Consider the following 16241-nt stretch of genomic DNA (forward strand, 5'->3'; position numbering starts at 1 on the left):
GTGGGACAGGTTTGCTGTGCCACACTCAGCTCCTCTCTGGCAGGCCCCCCTTCACCCAAAAGCTCAGCAGTGTCTGCTTGAAGCTCCTCTGGTGTAGGTTCTGCACAGGGAGGGAATTCTTCTTCCTCAGAAGTAGAATCCACTGTAGAGGGAGGGATAGTAGGAAGTGGTTTGCTTCTACTAGCCCTAGCTTTAGGGAGCACTTGGTCCATTGTTCCAGGATCCAAGCTTCCCTGTCCTTTTTGCTTTTTGGCCTGAGCCCTTGTCAAAGCAAAAATATGCCCTGGGATGCCCAGCATTGCTGCATGGGCCTCCAACTCCACATCTGACCAAGCTGATGTCTCCAAATCATTCCCTAATAGACAGTCTACAGGTAAATCTGAAGCTACCACAACTTTCTTTGGACCAGTAACCCCCCCCCAGTTGAGATTTACAACAGCCATGGGGTGGCTAAGTGTGTTGTTGTGAGCATCGGTTACTTGGTACTGGTGACCAAGTAGGTGTTGTTCAGGGTGGACCAGTTTCTCTATGACCATAGTTACACTGGCTCCAGTGTCCCTGTAGGCCTGAACCTCAACACCATTTATTAGGGGTAGCTGCTTGTACTTATCCATATTAAGGGGACAAGCAACTAAGGTGGCTAAATCAATAGCCCCCTCTGAGACTAATATAGCCTCTGTGGTCTACCTAACAAGACCAACCCCAACTAAGTTACCAATAGTGAGCCCAGCTACTCCCTTGGATTGGCTATTAGTAGGTTTGCTCCCACCACCACTGCTATTAGTAGGGACACTAGGTGTAGCAGTAGGGGTTGTAGTGGTAGGAGGCTTGGTGCTTTTCTTTGGACAACTGGGATCTGTTGTCCAATGGCCTTTTATTTTACATAAATAGCACCATGGTTTCTTTTCCTTGTTTTGATTAGAAGATGATTTGGGCCCACCACCCCCACCAGAGTGTTTTTGTGGGCCTGATGAAGACTCATTTTTAGATTTGTCCCCACCCTTGTCAGAAGACTTACCATCCTTCTTCTTGTTGCCATCTTTGTCACCCCCTGTATGAACTTTTCTGTTCACCCTTGTTCTGACCCATTTGTCTGCCTTCTTTCCCAATTCTTGGGGAGAGGTCAGATCAGAGTCCACCAAGTACTGGTGCAACAAATCAGACACACAATTATTAAGAATATGCTCTCTCAGGATCAAGTTATACAGGCTGTCATAATCAGTAACTTTACTGCCATGTACCCACCCCTCCAATGCCTTCACTGAATGGTCAATGAAATCAACCCAGTCTTGTGAAGACTCCTTTTTGGTCTCTCTAAACTTTATCCTGTATTGTTCAGTGGTTAAGCCATAACCATCCAGGAGTGCATTCTTAAGAACTTTGTAATCATTAGCTTCATTTTCTTTTACAGTAAGGAGCCTATCCCTACCTTTTCCACTAAATGATAGCCATAGGATAGCAGCCCACTGCCTTTGAGGGACATCCTGTACAGCACAGGCCCTCTCAAGTGCAGCAAACCACTTGTTAATGTCATCCCCCTCCTTATAAGGGGGAACTATCTTGTGCAGATTCCTGGTATCATGCTCTTTTGCAGGATGACTATGGGGAATACTGCTGCTGCCACCATGGGTTTCTAAACCCAGTTTCTGTCTCTCCTTCTCTACTTCTAAAGTCTGTCTATCCAAATCCAGCTGTTGCTTCTTGAGCTTCAGTCTGGTTTGTTCCACTCTCAATCTATTGAGTTCCCTTTCTAACAATCTGTCATCAGGGTGGGTGGGAGGGACATGCCTTGAAACAGAAGTATGGTGAGAATGGACAGAAGGAGATGTGGTTCTAAAAATTCTGGACCCATGTAATTTACTTTGCCACAGCAGTACGATTTTAGTATCAAAAGACCGATAATGACTAGTACACTAAGCATGAGCATTTTCGCTCAATTCCAGCAGCGTTTTCACCTCGAAATCGCCATTTTCGTCCTGCACTCGTGGCTCCCATTTTTAAAAGTTGCCCTCACATAGGCTTATAATACAGTCAGATTTGATTCCAAGGACACGTACACCTTGATTGACTTTTCTCTGACCTGGGCAAGCTGGAACCATTGCCTCAGGCCAAACCTGTTTGGTCAGTCCCTCTCCCAGTGCCGAATCAGATAGCATCAAGGCACACCATGCCATAAAACCCTTATTATCGCTCACATACCCTGCCTAATCTTGCTCACACCTGTACCTGCTCTTTTCTTCCTCTTACTTTACGAGGGGGAGGTGCCTGTTTTTATTGGGGGTCCACACTTATCTGATGTAAAATACTAGGCCTTGCCGGGTAATTTATTATGGGTTGGATGACATGAAATATAAGGTTTCATCATGACACTGTTTTTTCCTTTGTAGTGAAAACATGTGAATGACCAACCAAAATGTCAAGAATGTTTGCCTGAAGCTTAAAAAACTGTATATAAGGAAACCTGACTTTGCATTGAAACACAGTCTCCTGAGAACATACAAACCGTGCTGTTGTACTTCTAGGACCCTTGTCATTTGGTTGCAGCCAATAAATTCGATCTTTGACTTCACCTAGAAGACTCTGAGTTTCTGTGGTCTGAATCAGGAAAGTACCCGAGGTCTTTGGGTGTACCCTGGCACCGCTGGGTTACCGGATCAGTACTGGTTCTGAAAAACCCAGTACCTCAGAGACCTGTCCCTTACAGAGGGCACCCTAACAGCTTGGCTAACAGAAACATCAGTACCACTGTGGTGAGAATAAATGCTTTTGCTATGATGTGAGACAACACTATTTGTATGGTGTGGCTCTTCATCATTACCAACTATGCTAGACTGTCTAGTAATGGGAAGGCTAGGAAGTTTCTTTCCTGAATCTTTTCCTGGGGGAGTCCCTGGATCAGATTGGGAACCATTAGCTACTTTTTCTACAGATGGGGCACTTCTAGCCTTATCCTGTTCTCTAAGCATGTTAAGTAACAGTTCCAAGGAAGGATTCTTCCCTACACTCAAACCTCTCTCTACACAGAGACTCCTTGTTCCTTTCCAGCTAAGGTGGTCATATGCAAGTTTGGACAGATCAACATTTTGGCCTGTGCCAGACATTTTTTAGAGAGAGTTAAAGTGATAGAAAAAGAGAAAAAAAGTTTGTCAGAGCTTTTTAGAAAGACAGAGAAAAAAACTTTTAAAACTTTTTAGAACTTTTTAGAAAGTTAGAAGTACTTTTCAGCACTTAGAAAAGAGTGAAAAGAGGAAATGCAAAACTTTTTGGTTATGTGTATATACACTGAACTTGTTTTGTATATTTTTCTCTTATGAAAAGTACAATGACAAGAGGGGTAAGTAGTCTCAAAGCACTTATCCCACCGCTGCACAACCAATGTAGGAGGCTGGACTGGCTTGTAGTGAGTACCTAGGGGTACTTGCACCTTGCACCAGGCCCAGTTATCCCTTATTAGTGTATAGGGTGTCTAGCAGCTTAGGCTGATAGATAATGGTAGCTTAGCAGAGCAGCTTAGGCTGAACTAGGAGACGTGTGAAGCTACTACAGTACCACTTAGTGTCATATGCACAATATCATAAGAAAACACAATACACAGTTATACTAAAAATAAAGGTACTTTATTTTTATGACAATATGCCAAAGTATCTCAGAGTGTACCCTCAGTGAGAGGATAGGAAATATACACAAGATATATATACACAATATCAGAAATATGCAGTATAGTCTTAGAAAACAGTGCAAACAATGTATAGTTACAATAGGATGCAATGGGGACACATAGGGATAGGGGCAACACAAACCATATACTCCAAAAGTGGAATGCGAACCACGAATGGACCCCAAACCTATGTGACCTTGTAGAGGGTCGCTGGGACTATTAGAAAATAGTGAGGGTTAGAAAAATAGCCCACCCCAAGACCCTGAAAAGTGAGTGCAAAGTGCACTAAAGTTCCCCAAAGGACAACGAAGTCGTGATAGGGGAATAAGGCAGGAAAGACACAAACCAACAATGCAACAACGCTGGATTTCCAATCTGGGGTACCTGTGGAACAAGGGGACCAAGTCCAAAAGTCACAAGCAAGTCGGAGATGGGCAGATGCCCAGGAAATGCCAGCTGCGGGTGCAAAGAAGCTTCTACTGGACAGAAGAAGCTGCGGTTTCTGCAGGAACGCAAAGGGCTAGAGACTTCCCCTTTGGAGGACGGATCCCTCTCGCCTTGTAGAGTTGTGCAGAAGTGTTTTGCCGCCGAAAGAACGCCAACAAGCCTTGCTAGCTGCAAATCGTGCAGTTAGCGTTTTTGGACGCTGCTGTGGCCCAGGAGGGACCAGGAGGTTGCAAATTGGACCAGAAGGTAGAGGGGACGTCGAGTAAGACAAGGAGCCCTCTTAGCAGCAGGTAGCACCCGGAGAAGTGCCAGAAACAGGCACTACGAGGATGCGTGAAACGGTGCTCACCCGAAGTTACACAAAGGAGTCCCACGTCGCCGGAGACCAACTTAGAAAGTCATGCAATGCAGGTTAGAGTGCCGTGGACCCAGGCTTGGCTGTGCACAAAGGATTTCCGCCGGAAGTGCACAGGGGCCGGAGTAGCTGCAAAAGTCGCAGTTCCCAGCAATGCAGTCTAGCGAGGTGAGGCAAGGACTTACCTCCACCGAACTTGGACTGAAGAGTCACTGGACTGTGGGGGTCACTTGGACAGAGTTGCTGGATTCGAGGGACCTCGCTCGTCGTGCTGAGAGGAGACCCAAGGGACCGGTAATGCAGCTTTTTGGTGCCTGCGGTTGCAGGGGGAAGATTCCGTCGACCCACGGGAGATTTCTTCGGAGCTTCTGGTGCAGAGAGGAGGCAGGCTACCCCCACAGCATGCACAAGCAGGAAAACAGTCGAGAAGGCGGCAGGATCAGCGTTACAGAGTTGCAGTAGTCGTCTTAGCTACTATGTTGCAGTTTTGCAGGCTTCCAGCGCGGTCAGCAGTCGATTCCTTGGCAGAAGGTGAAGAGAGAGATGCAGAGGAACTCGGATGAGCTCTTGCATTCGTTATCTAAGGAATCCCAAGAGACAGAGACCCTAAATAGCCAGAAAAGAGGGTTTGGCTACCTAGGAGAGAGGATAGGCTAGCAACACCTGAAGGAGCCTATCACAAGGAGTCTCTGACGTCACCTGGTGGCACTGGCCACTCAGAGCAGTCCAGTGTGCCAGCAGCACCTCTGTTTCCAAGATGGCAGAGGTCTGGAGCACACTGGAGGAGCTCTGGGCACCTCCCAGGGGAGGTACAGGTCAGGGGAGTGGTCACTCCCCTTTCCTTTGTCCAGTTTCGCGCCAGAGCAGGGCTAAGGGGTCCCTGAACTGGTGTAGACTGGCTTATGCAGAAATGGGCACCAAAAGTGCCCATGAAAGCATTTCCAGAGGCTGGGGGAGGCTACTCCTCCCCTGCCTTCACACCATTTTCCAAAGGGAGAGGGTGTAACACCCTCTCTCAGAGGAAGTCCTTTGTTCTGCCATCCTGGGCCAGGCCTGGCTGGACCCCAGGAGGGCAGATGCCTGTCTGAGGGGTTGGCAGCAGCAGCAGCTGCAGTGAAACCCCGGGAAAGGCAGTTTGGCAGTACCAGGGTCTGTGCTACAGACCACTGGGATCATGGGATCGTGCCAACTATGCCAGGATGGTATAGAGGGGGCAATTCCATGATCATAGACATATTACATGGCCATATTCGGAGTTACCATTGTGAAGCTACATATACGTAGTGACCTATATGTAGTGCACGCGTGTAATGGTGTCCCCGCACTCACAAAGTCCGGGGAATTGGCCCTGAACAATGTGGGGGCACCTTGGCTAGTGCCAGGGTGCCCACACACTAAGTAACTTAGCACCCAACCTTTACTAGGTAAAGGTTAGACATATAGGTGACTTATAAGTTACTTAAGTGCAGTGTAAAATGGCTGTGAAATAACGTGGACGTTATTTCACTCAGGCTGCAGTGGCAGGCCTGTGTAAGATTTGTCAGAGCTCCCTATGGGTGGCAAAAGAAATGCTGCAGCCCATAGGGATCTCCTGGAACCCCAATACCCTGGGTACCTCAGTACCATATACTAGGGAATTATAAGGGTGTTTCAGTAAGCCAATGTAAATTGGTAAAATTGGTCACTAGCCTGTCAGTGACAATTTGAAAGAAATGAGAGAGCATAACCACTGAGGTTCTGATTAGCAGAGCCTCAGTGAGACAGTTAGTCACTACACAGGTAACACATTCAGGCACACTTATGAGCACTGGGGCCCTGGGGAACAGGGTCCCAGTGACACATACAACTAAAACAACATATATACAGTGAAAAATGGGGGTAACATGCCAGGCAAGATGGTACTTTCCTACATATGTCATGCCTCAGTAGCCACTCCACTATATGCTATTCTACTCTACAACACTCCACTCTAACTGTATGCCACTGCACTGGACACTACTCTACTATTTGCTATTCCATTCTATGTCTTTCTATTGTACACCATTCCATTCTACTGTAGTCCACTGTATGCCACTCCACTCTTTAACACTCTGCTGTACACTATTCCACTGTATGCCACTTCACTGTACACTACTCCACTCTTCACCACTTCATTCTACACTATTCAATTGGATTCCAGGCCAACGTACGGCACTCCACAGTATGCTATTACTCTTTATCCCACGTAACTGCATGCCACTCCAATTTACGCCACTCTATTACACACCCATCCACTTTACGCTACTCCATTATACACTATTACGCTCTTCGCCACTCCACTGTACAACACTCCGCTCTACACCATTCCACTTTACACTATTACACTGTACACAGCTCTACTGTATACCAGTCCACTCTGCGCTATTATACTGTATGCAACTCCACTCTGTGCTCTTCAGTATACACCACTTCACTGTATGCCACTCTGCCAGTATATGCTAATCCACTCTATGCCATTCCACTATATGCCACTTTACTCTATGCTATTCGACTGTATGCCATTCTACTGTATGATACTCCACTCTACACCACTCAAGTGTATGCCACTGAACTCTATGTTACTTAATTCTATGTTTTTCCATTGGACACCACCCTGCTGTATGCGTTTACTCTCTACTCTTTTACACTCTAACCCATTCCAGTGACACCACTTAATGGCACTGTGCTGTATGCTACTCCATTATACAGTATTCTAGCCTATGCCACTCTACTGTACACCACTCCATTCTATGTTTTTACACTGTATGCAATTCCACTATATGATATTCCACTCTACGCCACTCTAGTGTATACCACTCTGCTCTACGCCACTCCATTCCACATTAGTCCATTGGACACAACTCCACTCCATACCAATCCACTACATGCTATTTTACTCTACACCACTCCACTGTATGCCACTCTACTCTACGCTATTCTACTCTGCACTATTCCACTCTATGCAAATCTACTCTACACTACTCCCCTGTACTCTACTCCACACTATTCCAGTGTATGCCACTCCATTCTATGCTATTGCACTGTACACAATTTCAATCTTTGCTTCTCTGCTGTATAGTATTCCACTCTATCCCACTCCACTGTATGCTATTACACTGTACCTCTACCCACAATAAACCACTCCAGTCTTAATCACTTCGCTTCACCTCACTCTAATGTGCGCTGCTACACTATATGCTATTATGCTCAATGCCACTCCATTGTACGCAAGTCCACTCTACACCACTCTAGTGTTCTCTTGTCCACTCAATATAACTGTCCTCTATAAAACTCCACTATACGCTATCCCACTCTATCCCCATACTCTCCGAATTTACACTCAATTCTATGTCTGTACACTCTATTGTACATCACTCTATTCCACTCTCCCACAGTTTCCAAACCTATACAACACAAAACTCCACTCTACTGCATGAGAAGCCACTTCAGTTTATAACAGTTTCCTCAACTCTACGCTATGCCACTTCAATGTATGCCACTCTACTTTACGCTAAACCACTGTACCCTAATCCACTCTATCCCACTCCACTTTACACTATTCCAATCTATGCCACTCCACTCTTCTACCCTCCACTATACAGTATTCCAATGTACGCTATTTCACTGTATGCTACTCCACTTTATGGTGATCCACTCTGCGCCACTACAGTGCAGGCCAGTCCACTTTATGCCACTCAATTGTATGACACACTCCTCCACTCTATATAACTCCACTCTATAAAAGTCTACCACACTTCGTGGCACTCTATGACATTCTTCTCCACTCTATCCCTGTTCATACCACTGTCCAACTCTATACTCCACTCCATGCAGTACACTCCAATGCATAATAATCTATTCCACTACACAACACTTTTTGTGACACATCACTCCACTCTACTGTATAAGACCCCATTCCAATTTATAACAGCTTACTTCCTACACCACACCAGTACACTCTACTCCATGCCTTTCTACTCTACCTTGTACCAATACACTTTATTGCACTTTACTCCACACTACTCAACTGTACTGTCAAGACTTTACCTCACTCTACATTAGTATTCAACAATCCACTCTACTCAGCTCCACTGTTTCAAACACTACTGTACTCTAGGCACCTCTACCCTATAACACTTGACTGTATGACACTCTCTGACATTTTACTCCTGTTTATACACCTTCACTCTACTGTACAAGACTGTACTATACTTATGCCACTGTACAACACTCTGCTCCTACCTACTCTATGATTCTCTTGTCCACTATACCACACAGTATACAACTCTTTGTATGCCACTGCATCCCACTTTGCTCTACTCTACTCTACTCTACTCTGACACAGTACTCCACTGCCACTGTACACCACTCAGTGCCATTGTACTATTTAACATTGTATGCCAATGCACTTTACCACAATTAACAACACTGTTCTGTACTGTACACCTCTCCACTCTACAAAAATGAACAAGACTGTATACCACTCTGCTCTTCTATAGTCTACATCACTTTCAAATACTGTATGATACTCCACCACACTTTACTGTACAAAATAGTACTCCATTTTATGATTCTTTACTTGCTTGTATGCTACACCACTCCATTCTACTGAACTCCACACCACTATAATCTACAACTGAGCACTTTACTTTGTGACACTTTACTCCACTCTGCACTACCCCACTCCAGTGTACTCCACTCCAATATACTCCACTCTACTGCACTTTATCCCACTCTACAACACTGTACTATACACTGCTCTACACTGCTGCACTTTCTGGCACTCTACTCCACTGTATGCAACTCCATTCTAAAACTCTGTACTATAATCTCTGCCATTTGATGCCACTCTACTCCATTCTATGCCCATCCACTCCATGCCACTGTACTACACTGTAATGACACACCACTAAACTTCTCTCTGCAATACGCCCTTCCACTATTTGACATGACACTCCAGTCTACAACACTCACCTTCACTGTACTCTATGACACTCCACTTGACAATACTCCACTGTATGGCACTCTACCTTACCCTACTCCACTTCTAAAACCGAAAACACTCTACTCCACTCAGTGACAGTCTACGACACCCTACTCTACTATTCAACATGCCATTTCACCGTACAACTCACTACTCCAGCCTGACACTTAACTCCATTATATGAGACACCATGCCACTACACTATATAACACTTAACTACACTTACGTTACGCTACTACACTCTATCCTACCCCACTCAATTCCAATTTACAATACTTCAGTCTATGACAATAGACTTTATAACATTCTCCTCCATTGTACTGTACGATACTTCACATAACTCTTCACTTGTGACACTGGACTCTAAGCTTTGAAAGACATTTGTATTAAACATTTTTTTTAAGCGTTGAAATTCAATCAAAAGAGCAAAGAATAAAGGTTAGTTATAGTTAGGAAAACATATTTCCCCTAAACTAACCAAGTTTAAACCACACAAACTTTAACAATTCTAAACTTATAGTTATAACTTTCATTTACAATTTTTATACCACCTTCAAATTATTATGAGTAGCGGACCTCGTTACACACTCTTTTCAGCTCACTAATCAGACAACACTAACTATAACTCGCCACTCTACCATGCACTATGTTCTCACAAATAATGATACACCACTGTACAACACTACACAGTATGAGACTCTCCGCCACTCTACTGCACAGCATTACACTTAACAACACTGAATTATACAACAATCTACTCCACTGAACTCCACTCCATGCCATTACATGTTTCTACACTCTATTGCCACTCTGCAACACTCTACTCAATGAAACTCCACTCCACTGCACTCCACTTCATTATGACGACAGTCAACGACATGCCACTGTACAACACTCAGCTCTACTCATCGACATGCCACTACACTGTACAACATGCCGCTTCACTCTATGACACTCCATGCTACAACACATCACTCCACAATAGAGCACTGTACTCCACTGTACACAATGTTACTCCACTGCACTCGACTACACTCTATTCCACTCTACAATACTTCACTCTATCACATTGGACTCTACAACACTCTTCTTCACTGTACTGTACTATACTCCACTTTATGACATTCCAATCAATGACACTCAAAAAAGAACAGGAAAAACACTGTAACAGACGTGAACCAGTATCTGACACAAGGAAGAAGGAGCGAAGACACCATTCAAACAGAAAGTGTTGCAGCGCAAGGAGGGAAAGAATCACAGCCCTTAAATACCCCAAAAACAGGAAGCGACCAACAGGAAGTGCATGGACCCCATATTAGATAGAGAAAAACACATAGAAAGTAATGGACAAGGAGCCATAGAAAATAGGGAGCCAAAGCATGCTGGGAAGAGAGGGGAATAATGGGAAGGAAGGAGAAAACATAAAGGGAGGCACAAATGAGGGTGACAGAAAGAGAAAGAACAACAATAGCAGGTGAGTGGGGGAGGGTCAGACATGCCCGAATGCGTGCCGTGCTATGAAGAAGCGAGGCCCCATGCCCAATTTGGGGCGTCGTATGCTGCATGATAGACTGGGGGTGCGGCGTGTCCCTGTGCCGCGGGCCGTGGCCCGAGCCGAATGTTCAGCTCGCGCCGCGCGCCGCAACAGTAGGTCCTCCGCCCCCCGAAGTCCCAGGTTTGTGCAGAAACAAGCAGTGAAAGTGACGAATCAGAAGAGGGGCATGAACAGAAGAGGCATCTTCCCAAGAGCATTCACTAAGAGGGTAACCCTTCCAATGGATCAGATACTGAAGACGGTTGCGAAAGACACAAGAGTCACAAATTTACTGTACCTCATATTCTGGTACATCATTCACCAACAAGGGAGGAGGACAAGGGAACTGCTGAGAGAAAGGATCAGGCACATAGGGTTTGAGCTAGGAAACATGAAAGACTGGATGGATCTTCCAGGTACGAGGTAAATGAAGACGGACAGTGACAGGATTAATCAGCTGAAGAATACAGAAAGGACCGTAGAAACGAGGTGTAAACTTGTTCTGAGAAAGACGCAAAGGCAGAAATTTTGAAGAAAGACAGACTTTATCCTGGATGTGTTATACCGGAGCATCCCTGCGATTCTTATCTGCCATTCTCTTCATGTATCTCTTAGTGTTCAGCAAGTGAGATCGAATCAATTTATGGATCTTTAGAAGTTGTTTGGAAAATGAGGTGACAGCAGGAAGAGAAGAGGTAGACTGATGAGTAGTAGGAAAAGAGGTAGGATGATAGCCATAGGAACAGAAAAAGGGGCTGACCTTGGAGGCACTATGGACAGTGTTATTGTAAGAGAATTCAGCAATAGGAAGGTAAGTGTTCCAGTTACTCTGGGTAGAATTACAAAAGCAGCAAAGGTACTGCTCTAGTCCTTGGTTGAGACGTTCGGTCTGCCCATTGGTTTGGGGATGGGAACAAAATGATAATGCTATATTGATGTTCAAGGTCCTACAGAAATGTTTCCAAAACCGGGAGATGTACTTAGGTCCCCTGTCTGATACAATGCTGTGTGGGAGTCCATGGAGATGAAAGATATGATGGATAAATATCTGACTTAGTTTTTGAGAGGTAGGTAATTTCTTCAGGGCAGTGAAGTGAGCTATTGTTGTAAAGGAATCTATTGTGACCATGATAACCCGGTTTCCTGATGATGGAGGTAGTGAACACATGAAAGCGGTAGAAATGGTGTGCCAGGGAGCAGGTGGAATAGGTAACGGTTGTAGTAATCCCGCAGGTCTGGTACGGGGTATCTTTACTTGGGCACATATGGGACAGGCCTGAACATATTTTTCGACATCCGATTTCCACGTAGGACACCAGAAAGATCGCAAGAGTAATTCCTGCATGGCCTTGATGCCTCTATGACCAGCAACCGGAGAATCATGGCACATCTGTAGCACCTTTTCTCTTACTCCGCTAGTGGGGAGGAACAACAGGTTCCTATAATAATAATACCCCTTCTGTTTACGTACTAAGGGGTTTAAGTTCTCTAGCTCTTGTTCAGAAACATTGGAATATTCCAGTTGCACCTCATCCAGGAATGTTTGAGCTACACCGATGATCTTGCTGGGCTCAAGTAGATATTGTGATGGGGCAGGAGTACAATCTGGATAACGGCGAGACAAAGCATTGGTGTAGGAGGCTGGCCTGGCTTATAGTGGGTACCTTGTGGTACTTACACCCTGTGCCAGGTCCAGTTATCCCTTATTAGTGTAGAAGAGGTGTTTCTAGCAGCTTAGGCTGATAGAAGGTAGCTATGGCAAAGCAGCTTAGGCTGAACTAGGAGACATGTAAAGCTCCTACTATACCACTGGTGTCATATGCACAATATCATAAGAAAACACAATACACAGAAGTACTAAAAATAAAGGTACTTTATTTTTATGACAATATGCCAAAAGTATCTCAGTGAGTACCCTCAGTATGAGGATAAGATATATACACAAGATATATGTACACAAACCAAAATTATGCAGGTTATAGCAAGAAAAGTAATGCAAGCAGTGTAAAGTTACAATAGATTGCAATAGGAGCACATAGGTATAGGGGCAACACAAACCATATACTCCAAAAGTGGAATGTGAACCATGAATGGACCCCAAACCTATGTGAGCTTGTAGAGGGTCGCTGGGACTGTAAGAAAACAGTGAGGGTTAGAAAAATAGCCCACCTCAAGACCCTGAAAGGTAGGTGTAAAGTGCACCTACCACCCCCAGAGGGCACAGAAGACGTGATAGGGGGATTCTGCAAGGAGAACAAACACCAGCAATGCAACAACAGTGGAATTCCGGACCTGAGTACCTGTAAGACAAGGAGACCAAGTCCAAGAGTCGTGACAGTGTCGAGAGTGGGCAGGAGCCCAGGAAATGCCAGCTGAGGGTGCAAGGAGCTGCCACCTGTTGGAAGAAGCTTGGTGTCCTGCAAGAACGAAGACGACTAGGAACTTCCCCTTTGGAGGATGGATGTCCCACGTCATGAAGAAGCTTGCAGAGGTGTTCCCACGCAGAAAGACCGCAAACAAGCCTTGCTAGCTGCAAGAGTCGCGGTTAGGCTTTTTGGATGCTGCTGGGGCCCAGGAGGGACCAGGATGTCGCCACTTGGATGAGGAGACAGAGGGGGCGCCCAGCAAGTCAGGGAGCCTTCACAGGAGCAGGCAGCACCCGAAGAAGTACCTGAACAGGCACTTGGAAGATGAGTGAACCGGAGTCCACACGAAGTCACAAAAGGGAGTCCCACGATGCCGGAGGACAGCTCAGAAGGTTGTGCACTGCAGGTTAGAGTGCCGGTGACCCAGGCTTGGCTGTGCACGAAGGAAATCCTGGAAGAGCGCACAGGAGCCGGAGCAGCTGCAAATCACGTGGTTCCCAGCAATGCAGTCTAGCGTGGGGAGGCAAAGATTTACCTCCACCAAACTTGGACTGAAGAGTCACTGGACTGTGGAAGTCACTTGGACAGAGTTGCTGATTTCCCTCGTCATGCTGAGAGGGGACCCAGAGGACCGGTGATGCAGTCTTTTGTTGCCTGCAGTTGCAGGGGGAAGATTCCGTTGACCAACAGGAGATTTCTTCAGAGCTCCTGGTGCAGAAAGGAGGCAGGCTACCCCCAGAGCATGCACCACCTGGAAACAGTCGCGAAAGCCGGCAGGATGAAGTGATACAAGGTTGCTTGTAGTCGTCTTGCTACTTTGTAGCGGTTTTGCAGGCTTCCTGAGCAGTCAGTGGTCGATCCTTTGGCAGAAGGTGAAGAGGGAGATGCAGAGGAACTCTGGTGAGCTCTTGAATTCGTTATCTGCAGAATTCCCCATAGCAGAGACCCTAAATAGCCAGAAAAGGGGGTTTGGCTACCTAGGAAGGAGGATTGGCTACCAAGGGAGGTAAGAGCCTATCAGCAGGAGCCTCTGGCATCACCTGCTGGCACTAGCCACTCAGAGCTGTCCAGTGTGCCACAGACACCTCTGTTTCCAAGATGCCAGAGGTCTGGGACACACTGGAGGAGCTCTGGGCACCTCCCCTGGGAGGTGCAGGTCAGGGGAGTGGTCACTCCCCTTTCCTTTGTCCAGTTTCATGCCGGAGCAGGGCTGGGGGATCCTTAAACCGGTGTAGACTGGCTTATGCAGAGATGGGAACCATCTGTGCCCATCAAGGCATTTCCAGAGGCTGGGGGAGGCTACTCCTCCCCAGCCTTCACACCTATTTCCAAAGAGAGATGGTGTGACACCCTCTCTCAGAGGAAATCCTTTGTTCTGCCTTCCTGTGCTAGGGCTGCCGGGACCCCAGGAGGGCAGAAACCTGCCTGAGGGGTTGACAGCAGCAGCTGCAGTGGAGACCCCGGAAAGGCAGTTTGGCAGTACCTGAGTTCTGTGCTAGAGACCCGGGGGATCATGGAATTGTCCCCCATGATCTTAGACATGTTACATGGCCATGTTCGGAGTTACCATTGTGACGCTGTACATAGGTAGTGACCTATGTACAGTGCACGCGTGTAATGGTTTCCCCGCACTCACAAAGTCCGGGGAATTTACCCTGAACGATGTGGGGGCACCTCGGCTAGTGCCAGGGTGCCCACACACTAAGTAACTTTGCACCCAACCTTCACCAGGTGAAGGTTAGACATATAGGTGACTTATAAGTTACTTAAGTGCAGTGGTAAATGGCTGTTAAATAACGTGGACATTATTTCACTCAGGCTGCACTGGCAGGCCTGTGTAAGAATTGTCAGAGTTCCATATGGGTGGCAAAAGAAATGCTGCAGCCCATAGGGATCTCCTGGAACAGTACCATATACTAGGGAATTATATTGGTGTACCAGTGTGCCAATGTGAATTGGTCAATTTAGTCACTAGCCTGTTAGTGACAAATTTGGAAAGCAGAGAGAGCATAACCACTGAGGTTCTGGTTAGCAGAGCCTCAGTGATACAGTTAGGCATCACATAGGGAACACATATAGGGCACATACTTATGAGCACTGGGGCCCTGCATGGCAGGGTCCAAGTGACACATAGACTAAAACACCATATATACAGTGAAATATGGGGGTAACATGCCAGGCAAGATGGTACTTTCCTACAGTGGTTGAGTGAAGGCCTTTTTTAGACTTTGAAAAGCGGTTTCAGCCGCCCTTGTCCAGACAAATCCTTTACTTAAATTCTCCTTCTTTAATGGTTGAGTAATGTGGCTGGTCTGTTCCGCAAAGTCAAAAATAAACTGTCAATAAAAGTTGGCCAGTCCTAGAAAACATTGAGTTTCCTTAATGGAGGAAGGGGAAGGCCAGTCTAGGATGGCTTGTACCTTTTCTGGATCCATAGCTATTCCACTGGGACTAAGATGATAACCCAAATATTTGACTTCGGTCTTATCAAACTCACATTTCTCTGGTTTACAGGACAGTTGATGTAACCTGATTCTTTGGAGGACTTGTTTCACGTGTTTCCTGAATGCAGTTCAGGACGCTAGAATATATGAGGATATCATCTAAATAGATTACTACAGTATGGTTCAAGAGATCAGAAAACACGGAGTCCATAAATCTTTGGAAAATTGAGGGGGCATTAGTGAGACCAAAAGGCATAACTCTGTATTCATAATGACCAAATGGGGTTCGAAAGGCAGTCTTCCACTCATCTCCTTCTTTGATGCGCAAAAGGTGGTAACCGCCACGAAGATCTAATTTGGTAAAACGTTGAGCCCCTCTGACTGCCTCCAGAATATCCTTGATGAGGGGTAAAGGATAACGGTTTTTTATAGTGA

General features: G+C 45.9%; 1 protein-coding gene across 1 annotated transcript in view; it reads left to right on the forward strand.

Moving 5' to 3' along the window:
- Positions 1-16241, forward strand: part of NR4A3 (nuclear receptor subfamily 4 group A member 3) — a 1945388-nt gene that overhangs the window by 1720926 nt on the left and 208221 nt on the right. The window lies entirely within an intron of this gene.

Source organism: Pleurodeles waltl, chromosome 2_2 (genome assembly GCF_031143425.1).
Source record: "Pleurodeles waltl isolate 20211129_DDA chromosome 2_2, aPleWal1.hap1.20221129, whole genome shotgun sequence".
Lineage (NCBI taxonomy): Eukaryota > Metazoa > Chordata > Amphibia > Caudata > Salamandridae > Pleurodeles > Pleurodeles waltl.